The sequence below is a fragment of the Patagioenas fasciata genome, chromosome 10 (genome assembly GCF_037038585.1).
Source record: "Patagioenas fasciata isolate bPatFas1 chromosome 10, bPatFas1.hap1, whole genome shotgun sequence".
Taxonomy (NCBI): Eukaryota; Metazoa; Chordata; class Aves; order Columbiformes; family Columbidae; genus Patagioenas; species Patagioenas fasciata.
In genome coordinates this window covers 7,619,822-7,630,014 of record NC_092529.1, presented here as the reverse complement: position 1 = coordinate 7,630,014, position 10,193 = coordinate 7,619,822, and positions in this window count along the sequence as shown.

Genomic DNA, 10,193 nt, shown 5'->3' with positions numbered 1-10,193 from the left:
GGGTAACCTTTCTGTCAGAAAGAGGTTGGAAAGGTTGATGTGGGACTTCACAAAAGTAGCAATAAAAGTAGTTGCTTGACTCAGCCATGTTACAGGAGTTAACATATTTCTTGTGTAACAATTATGGGCATTCTCTGTTTGCCAAGCCAAATGAAAATAAGATGCTTCAACTGAAAGTAAAACAGGTGAAATTAGTAGAGGATATAAATATCTTCTGATGGAAGGATGGGTGTTCATGCTTGCAATACATATAATGTTTTGGGTATTGCTCTTTGACATTTTTGATTGAGAAATGTTCTGGTTGAGAATTAAGTTTGTTCTGGCTATTTCCTTTTCTGACTGAAATACTGTGTTTTTACCCTGCTAGAAGTAAAATAGCTATGTTTTCTTTGCTCATAATGCAGAATAGAATGAAGTCAGTTTTAATGTGTTTATAAAAATGCAATTTCTGAGAGTAATTGGAAGCATTTGAGAAGAAATCCATTCTTTCTTTGGCATGCAAATGAAGTTTATCAAGGTTATATAGCCATATAATACTTGGTGTTTAGTAACAAACAGTTTTTCATAGGTAAATATATTCTGGCTGTGAAAATATTTATCTAGAGAAGTATGAGGTATGAATTAATGAATTTCTGAAAATATTTTTCTTTTCAATGGGATGGTGAGTTTGTTAGGTACTCACATTCCCTTTGTTAGCTCTAGTAGGAAGCTCTTACTGTCTTTAGCTTTGTAAATTGTATATAAATATAAATAAATCTTTTGTTCATTTCTTGCCAAAACAATACCAATTTTGTAAGCAGCAAGCATGAGAACATAATATTGCATGTTGTACTGAGTCTTTCTGCAACAGAGTTAATTTTCTTTGTAGCAGCTTACAGAAGAGTAATGTGTTTTACCTTTGCGACCAAAACAGTATTGGTACCCTAGTATTAAAAGTGTTTTGACTGTAGTAGCGATTGCCTGCAGCCTGGCTGGGCATCAGCCTGGAGGTGCTGAGTGGTTGTTTTTGCATTTCTTCTTTGGTGGGTTTGTTGTTTGGTTGGTTCCTCACCCACCCATGGGTGTTGTTTATGTTCTCCTTCAGGTATTAAACTGTCTCTATTTCAACTTACGAGGGCTGGGTTTTTTTGCTTTTGCCCTTCCAGTTTCCTTCTTTGTTCTGCTGAGGGAGTGAGCAAGTGACTTGGCGGGGGCTTAGCTGCCAGCTGGGGTCTACCCACTGCACATGATTTAAATCTGAAAGCTATTAATCCAGGAGGACTGCTTTGATTACCTGCTCTGACCATTTTCCTTGTAGTGAACCCATAGCACCAGGGATGCTACCAAGAATTGTGGCTTTGACAGTGCTGCCAAATTGCTGTCTATTTTTTTTTCCAAGATAATATACATTTGGGAGGTTTTGCATTTTTGTATACATGGTATGGGAGCAGAATTAGGATCTCTCTGACTACTTCTTATACATAAGTGTGTTCTCATTATTTTGTTCCCTGTTATTGTATTGGTATTATAAATGTCACCTGACAGTTGATGCCAGATGCTGCAGAACTTCCCTTGCATTGGAAATGAAAGCAGTTCAGGAGATTACAGCTTTACTCCGTTGACTTCTTCTCAAATTTGTTTTGTAATGTAAAATCCAGATCCGAACTTTCTAACTTCTGGTCTGAGTTTTCCCCTGTATACTTGGCACTTCAAATCAATAGTAATATGGATTTTAAAAAAAAGTTTATTTTTTTTCTCAATAGTATTTGCACAACACAAACTTGCCATAGGTAGATCAAAGACTTCAGGCTACAGTCATCTGAGAAGTCAGGATGTATTATGACTTTAATGTTTGTATGCAAACTAAGTTTAAGAATTCCTTTGTCATTTGAACTGATACATATTCAGAAACTTGATTTGGTGTTGGTTATGCCAGAAGAAGTTATTTTGAGGTCTTTCTGGTGTTGTGTAAATGTTTAATCATTCATATCTAGTACAGGATGAAGCAGATCACCTTTCCTCAACTTGAAATGACAGCAGAATGGTACAGATTGGCTACGAGTAAAAACTCATTTTCTATTTGTTTTAGCACAGTCATTCCAGAAACTACAGAAGGAATAGTTGTCATTGAGCATTCATGATATGTTGTGTCTTTTGCAATCAGTATATAACAAGAGATTTTTGGTTTTTTAGTTGTTAATAGATGTCATTTGGATTTCTTAAATGTTTGACACTAGTCATGTGTTCTAGACTTGAAGGCCTGCGGCTGCAGTTAGTGGTGTCTTGGGGAAAAAAGTGAGTGAATGCACAAAGTAAAGATGAGATTTATACACAACAAGGCCGCTGAGTAATTTGGTTTCTGGAGTACTTGACAAATTCATGATGGTCTTCATGAAAAGCCCTTGGAAAATAATTCAAGAAAGCAGTCGGGGTGAATGTAATTTCTTCTTATCCATTTTTTCATCATATATCACTCACGTAATTGTATCTGAAAATGTATTGAAGTATGTTATTATGAAGATAAAGCACTGGGAAGTCTGACGTTACTGCATTCGAGTTAATGGAATCCACGGATATGTAGTTGCTCAGCCTAGGCTGTTACTAAGATTAACAGCAGCAACAAAATGTGCAATACTGGAGCACAAGCAGACTTATTACTGTTTTCCAGTAATTTTGTTACTTGTAAAAGTGGTTAACATAGAAGCAACTTGTCAGCTGGGGAATTCAGCAGGAGGTGGGGATGTTTGGGCAAAGGGACTGTCTGTACCGTGACTCGGCAGACAAAGTGTATTTCCGTAGCAGTGTACCTACCAGAAAAGTGTTTGAGAATGTTAATGACTTTTGGTTGGTTTCATTGCATTCAATGTACTTTCTGGTCAGTGTGCGAGAGGAGCCTGGTTCCTACTTTTACACGCATTTCTGTTTATAAACGGATGTAATGGCACCCTAGGTGGTCCAGTGTTGCATTTGGTTTGCATTGATACTTTTATCTTCCTAGGAAGTAGAAAAGGTCAAACAGTTAATGAACTTATTTTAAGGAATATCAAGTCCTGTTCCAGCCAGATATTCAGCTCTGACAACATCGGGCTGCTGAGCCAAGGGCCCATTTTGTTGTCATACACCTCCTGCTGAGAAACCCATTTTCCAGATAATAGCGACCACTCAAGTGTACAGGGGGATGGAGGAAGGCAACTGTTCAGAAAGCTCTGTCGCTGGAGCCGTGTTAAATAGCAGCATGTAGCAAGTAACTTCTGCTACATTACCAGCATTCTATGATATCTGTTAGTATTGCAGTAAACAGTTTTCAAGGGAACGAGTGATATGACCTGTTTTTGTAGCTGTTAATTCTAATTAACCAACTGCTGAAAACCACACATTTAAAAACAAGTGTACCTTTCCATTCTCTCAACACATGACAATTTGGCTATAGGAGGCTTTTCTTTTTAAAAATAAATCATGTAACAAAGATTTAGCTATAAATTGTAGATCTCACCCCTTTGAGGGAACAGTCATAGAATAAATTTTCTAAGCTGTTTCTAGATACAGTGGGAGATTTAACCAGGCTCTTTGGAAAAGGTAACAGGAAAGTAATGTTGAGGCACTTCTGGTTTGCTCAGGTAAAGAATTCTTGTGGGTGGGGAAGTTCTCTCCCCTGAGGATCCCTGATGCTACCTCTCTCAGTAAGCAACTGTTGCACATTGTTTGTCCTTGATGAAGTAAAATTTTTGTTTCTACAGAAGGGCTGGACCAGGTAATCCTTGTGGTGTCATCCAACCTGTGATTCTGCGAATTGTTTTCTATCTAGGTGAGATTTAATAATTAGTTTGTGATATCTGATAGCATCCAAATACTGATGTGAAAACTCTGCTTCAGCCACTGGGGTGTACCTGGTTTTGACACAGAATTTAGTTGCTGCACAGATTCCCTTTAAAGGTCCATTAGATCACAGCACATTTGATCAGAGTTCATAACTGGTGCTCAAAAGGGGCAAGTTTGGCTTAGTTTCTTTCTTAACTGCCAAGATTTGTTCAGCTCTATGAATCGCTCCTTACAGCAATTAGGCATGGTGTTCCCAAGCAAAGAACATGAACAGCGAAATTTTGTTGATGAGCAATGGGCTTCCTATTTGTAGCATGTTTACATTCTTTATCTGTAGAAATAGTGTGTAATAGTGTAGCAAACTACAGAAATACTCCACTTACAAATAGTTATATGTTACATTTAGAAAGTGGTGCAAATACACAGCCTGATCTGGAATATGTTGTAGTAAGTCAGTCAATATTAATAAAAGAAGACAGTGTAAAATGGGAGGCTCATTTTAAGCCAGGAGCTACAGAATTAATCACGTCTACATGTAGACCTTGTATGCTAACATCCTCTCCTATGCTAACAAAATGTAGAGATCTTTGTGTTTGTGATTACATTTAGACCTAATCTCAAGAGAAGAATCAAATGCAAAATTAAATCCAAGGTTTCACTTAATTTCTCCAGGATTTGGCTTTGGCCTATTTGCAGTAGGAACTTGGTTGTCCATCTGACAAATAGAAGTACCGATCTTCTAATGAAAAGTACAAGGTCTTGAGCAGCTTTCAGTCCTTTCCAAATCTTAGTAATCTTAACATACAAACCTCTTACCAGAAAATATATTCCCTTTATCCCAATATGCAAATTAATATACAAAGTAACAGATCTTTTGTTTTAATCTTGAAATTAACTTGAATAAAGAATTTCATTAACATAATTATAATGTTAGAGTTAAAATTGCAGAAAAATGATTTAAGGATTACATTTAGAGGTTAAATTATTTAAATATTAAATAAATTTAAAAATATAACAAATAAATATGTTAAATAATAACTAAAACAATGGTGTAACATAATATTAAGCAATACAGAAATAATTATGGCTCAGAGACATATTTAAATCAATTCATGGAAAAGATGTATCTGATTACAATCAGGTAATTATGCCTTGCAAACAAATATTAAATTTTGCTCTGAAAGGCATTATCAAGCATGAACTGAAATGAAGATGAAATGCTGACAGGCCAGTCTGGCCTGAGAAAGCTGATCTGGTGATTGTTACTTTTCATTGCTGCTGATTAGGGTGGCAGTTCAGTTTTTATGACTATGCTTATTTAAAAAAATTAAAATTAAAAAAATAAATCCCCTCCCAAGAAACCCCAAAGAGCCCAACCTAAACCATTTATCCATTAGTATTATACTATGTAACATTATACTATGTTAGCCACTTTAAAAATAATATTCTTAACTGTTGGCTTATTCTGATAACACTCTAATACATTTTCCATGAAAGAGGGTTTTTTTAATTTGGGAAAATTGCTGTGTGTGCACATCTGTGGTTTTTGAAGGTGGAATGAATGAATGCTCTGCACTGACTGTCATATTTGGCTTGAGAGCTGACTGGCCAAACCGTTGGGCCAACACATGAGCAGTGGTTTTGTGTACTCAGACCGTTACTTCTTGAAGGACCTGTCTTTCCAGAGGTCATTACGCAGCATTTGAAATTCAGTCTTTTAAAAAGTTTTCTGAAGATCTCAGTGTTTTGATACTTCTGAAAATCTTTTATTAAAATTAGCTTTAAAAAATATTAATATCTGTGAATAATTTTGTAATATTCGAACTCGTATTCAAAATGATGAACTGAAAAAACTTAGAACATATTACTTGGAAAAAATAGACAACACAAAACTAAGGAAAAATGAATGAAATATTGAAAGTGAAAGAAAAATGGGTCTCGATTTGCCATGTAAGTTTCAGTTGTGCAAGTTTTTTGATGTATTGCTGTAGAAAATCTTGGGAAACTTATTATTTGACTTATGTCAATAGGAACTGAAGTACACTATAATTTTGGGACTATTTTTAAATGGCCATTATGTTCTACTATTGCCATTTAGTTTCCAGTGTCATATTTAGAACTGGAATGGAGTTTGCAGGCACTACTCTTTCCATACTTCAGGGATGAGTTGATGAGAAAGGAAAGACTACTATTGTTATTGAAAGGGACTCTTATCAGAAGATGCGTTTTAAACACCTCACTACTCCAAATCCTTAAATAAAATAACTAGCACTATGTTCTCCTTTTGCTATAATTGCATGGAAGTCCTTTCCATTTGAGTAAGGCTCTGCTATATAGGGTTTGGAGGGGTGGACATGATAGGGTGAGGAACAATTGTTAAGAAATTATTTGGGAAAGGACATTTTAAGAATATCTGAGAGACTGAAAATGCAAGGGGGACATGTGAAGAATCTAAACATAAGCACAATGCACTGTAATGCATCCCTTTTTTGGATTTAATACAAATATAGATGTAAGATCTATCTATCTCTTCTAAAAGACCTAAATTAGAACTTGGAACACAGGAGATCTAACTATATTTTATTTTTTGCAATATTTGAGAATGGAGGTTTAGCACTGCTGTTAATTATTGTAATTCTTTCACAGCTGTAAAAGCAGACCAAGAATTAACTTTCAGTCAAGAATTGGAACAGGAAGATGTTTTTATATTGGAAATTGTAGATGTGGACAGATTTTCAGATATTTTTATCCTACCTGGCAGGAGCTCATAATAACATTTGTGTTAAGTAATGTCTTGTAAAACAATAGTCCTTGTCACAAGTAAGCTATCTATGGAAAAAAATCATATGAAACATACAACTTAAGTGTGTGTTAAGTATTGCATTTAGTTACTATTTCTTCAAATAAGCTTTCTTGAGTATCTAATTTTTATTAATATGAAAATGTAATTTATATCTGCTTCAGCTAGGAATAAAGTAGATTTTGGTAAATTTTGAAGGTGATGAAAGCTCCTGAAAATTTCTGCTTTGCCATTATACAGAATAGGTGCCATTCACTATGGTATTTTGACCTTTACCATCAGATTTTGAATGCAGCTCAGGAACTTTCTTTGGCCTCTTCATTTTAATGCAACCCAAACACTTCCTGAGCAAGGCATTAGGCGGCAGCCAAATTTTGTTTTCATCAAATGGACTCATAGATGGGTTGTTTTCTGTGTCTGGCCAGGATTCTGATTCGCAAGCATAAAAGGGGACTTAAAACTTCAGGAGGCCATTAGCAAAGTAGCACTGAAACAAATGATTCAAGGAATCATGTAGAGCCACTGTATTTAAAAAAAGATGTATACGTGAGAGTATACAGTATGAACACTCTCATGTAGCAATCAACACAATTAAATTGATGTCTTTCCAGAGGATGCCACTCTGCTTTCACTGGTTAACATGCTGTGACACAATCATAGTCCTGCAATAAAGGTCAGTGCAAAAAACCCGGAGTGTTTTCCAGTATATAGTAGCATTTGGTATACAGTGATTTGTGTTACAGTTCACAAAATCCCTGTTTAATAGGTGGAGTCTGTGACGCAGATTTATTTGCCTTACAGCAAATGAACATACACTGTTATTCCTTTGAGCTGAATATGCAAGCAGTCCCTTAGAAAGCAGCTGCTTTGGAAACTCCAGTCTCTCCCTGTATAAAGACACCTGTTGCACCTAGAAGTTTTCTCTTTATTGAAAGCAGGTGGAACAATCACTCTGTCTCAAAGGGGTGACTAGCTCAGCTGCAGAACAGGGACATTCTTCTCTGCTCCTTGTTCAAGGCTCTTGTCAAACCCAGGACTGAACTGGTAAACCCTTAATAAGCTTAAACAGACTTAAAATAGAAACAAACTTACAATTGAAACTCCATTTAATGCAAGCATCTGAAATTTATTACTGTCTTATCATTGCTAACAAGGACCTGAAATCGGTTACATTAATAGCCAACTCTTCCAAACCCTTACTGCTTCTTAAAAACAAACCTCAAAAGAAACCCCTGCCTGATTTAATACCTTTCTTTCTATTATGTATGTAATATTAGTAAAGAATTGAGGAAACTCACGCTTTCTGGAAAGATAAATGCACTAACAGTGCCTGAGATACAGAGCCATATCTCCTTAGCCTTAACTACTTTAATCATCCCAACTGTCCATATTTAAGATGCACAAACCCCTTTCAAACTGCAAACAGCTAGTTATGTGCCATGTTCTGGCCCTCTTCAGCAGAAAAGACCACCTTGGAAATTTAGCTCCTGAAAACTTTATCTTTAGGCCCCAAATCCGCAAAGTGTCTATTAAGAAATTAATTTCAGGCCATAAATGTTGAGTGTGCGGAAAAGTTTGTAAATGATGCAGTGGTCAAAAATTTCATGGTATTTACCTGCAGCAGATTCTGTAGCCAGTAAAAGGTTGAAAGGCTGTGATTATAGATACCCCTGCAGGAGGAAAACAGTTTGATCTCAGTATGCCAATTTTCTGCTCTTAAATGATACTTAATCTCAGTAACAGATTGAGAAGCTGATTGCAAAACACAGAATGATACTCTCAAAAATTGTACACTTGTGAATACCAGGGCTAATGAAGATCTGCTATTTGTAAATATGCAACTCTGTCGCTCATGCTCCTATACTTCAGGACATATTAGTCTATTCGCCTTGACTCCATCACCAAATACTTCTGTTTTTCAGTGGGATTAATAGAAAATTTGACACCTAGTAGTGAGACCTTACTTCTGGTGACAGTTTTATTAGTACTCTTCCTGGTTTAGTTAACTAGACACTTGTAGTCATCAGGAAATGATGACTAGAACAATATTCAGAACAAGTTTTTTTTAAAAATAAAAATTTTTAAGAAAACTGTTTTTTAAATTGATGCCTAGCATTCCTCAGCATAAGGAATTTTTTCCTACAGAAAAAGCAAAATCAATTTTTATCCTTACAGATATTGGAACAAATTAATTCAGGGCATAGTTTTATATAAACTAATAGAATTACATTATAGTCCAAGATGAATTGCAAACTATAATAAGAAGACATTAGTCCTTTCAGTGTCAGGTGAAATTCCAAACTTTTAACCTTTTAAGTATTTAAAAGGTCCACTTGTACCCTGACTTTCTTCTCTCAAAGATTTCCTGGATGTAATGAATCAGAATAATATTTTATTTCATTCTAAGATTTACATTGCTCCCTCTCTCCAGAAATCAATGACCCATTATTTTCCATTTCAACAATATAAAACATTTCCTGCAATGATTTGTTCAGCATAGTTTTGAGCTTGTTCATCAAGGTATCACTAACTATACAAAGTCATGCTAACAAAAGGTGTTGGCTAAAGCATGTAGCTTCAGTTGAGGGTTCAACCTCTTGTGTTAAATCAGGTTTATATTTGTAGCTCAGGCACCTTGCTAATAGTAATAGGTACCATCATGCTTTTCTGAGCTTTTGGAGTGTAAGAATTTCCATAAAAGATAATGAATAAAGGTCCATTTGCCTCCATATTTTCAGTGACAATCAGTTTAGAGAAGGATTTTAAGAAACAAGATACTGCTTCCGGGGTGGCCTTCACCAGACATTGTACCTGAACTAAAGCATCATGGTGGGAGCACAGCAGAATACCAACTGATTATTTCCTTCCACTGAGCAGTTCTACTACCACCTTTCTTATTTCAGATTGCAAACAAAAATGAGCCAAACTTCTTGTTCATCTTCATGCTCTGAAGCCAGAACAACTACGTGTCTCAGGAAATATGAAATGTCTCCTCTGTGTGTAGTATGTTGCCTATAAATTGCTCTATAAATGCTAGGATGTTGAGAAAGTCAAATGTAAGGCTTTGGCACGTATTATGCATAAAATCACCTTCTGAAAAGTTTCTTATACATTTCGTTTTCTATGGATTAGGCTCAATGCTTCTGGTATTATTCTACCTAGTGTCAGACATTTGGAAAAGAATTTTAGACAAGTGTTATTTCAAATCTCTCTTTTCAATGTAGTCACACACTGTAGGATCAGTTCCAGCTTTCCTGCAAATAGAATGGGAAAAGAGGATGGGATGGAGTAGGAAATACAAAAAGTGCTCTGAATCATCTAGATAATATTCTTCACACCTCTGCTTTAAACATGATGTTAAAATAACACTCCTATGACTTCTTTAAAAGCTTCTGGAAAGCTTTTACCTGCCCATAAGAATCCGCCCATATTGTCTTCTGTGCCTGAATCATAACATCCAAATAGATGTCATCCAATTCTGAAAGAGTGCAGCAGCAATTCATATGTGTTTTCTCTTGCCCTCCCTCCATGCCCATCATCAGGCTTCTGAAATCTAAGTCAGCAAAGTAGGAATCTATCTACTGTTCTTCTTCTA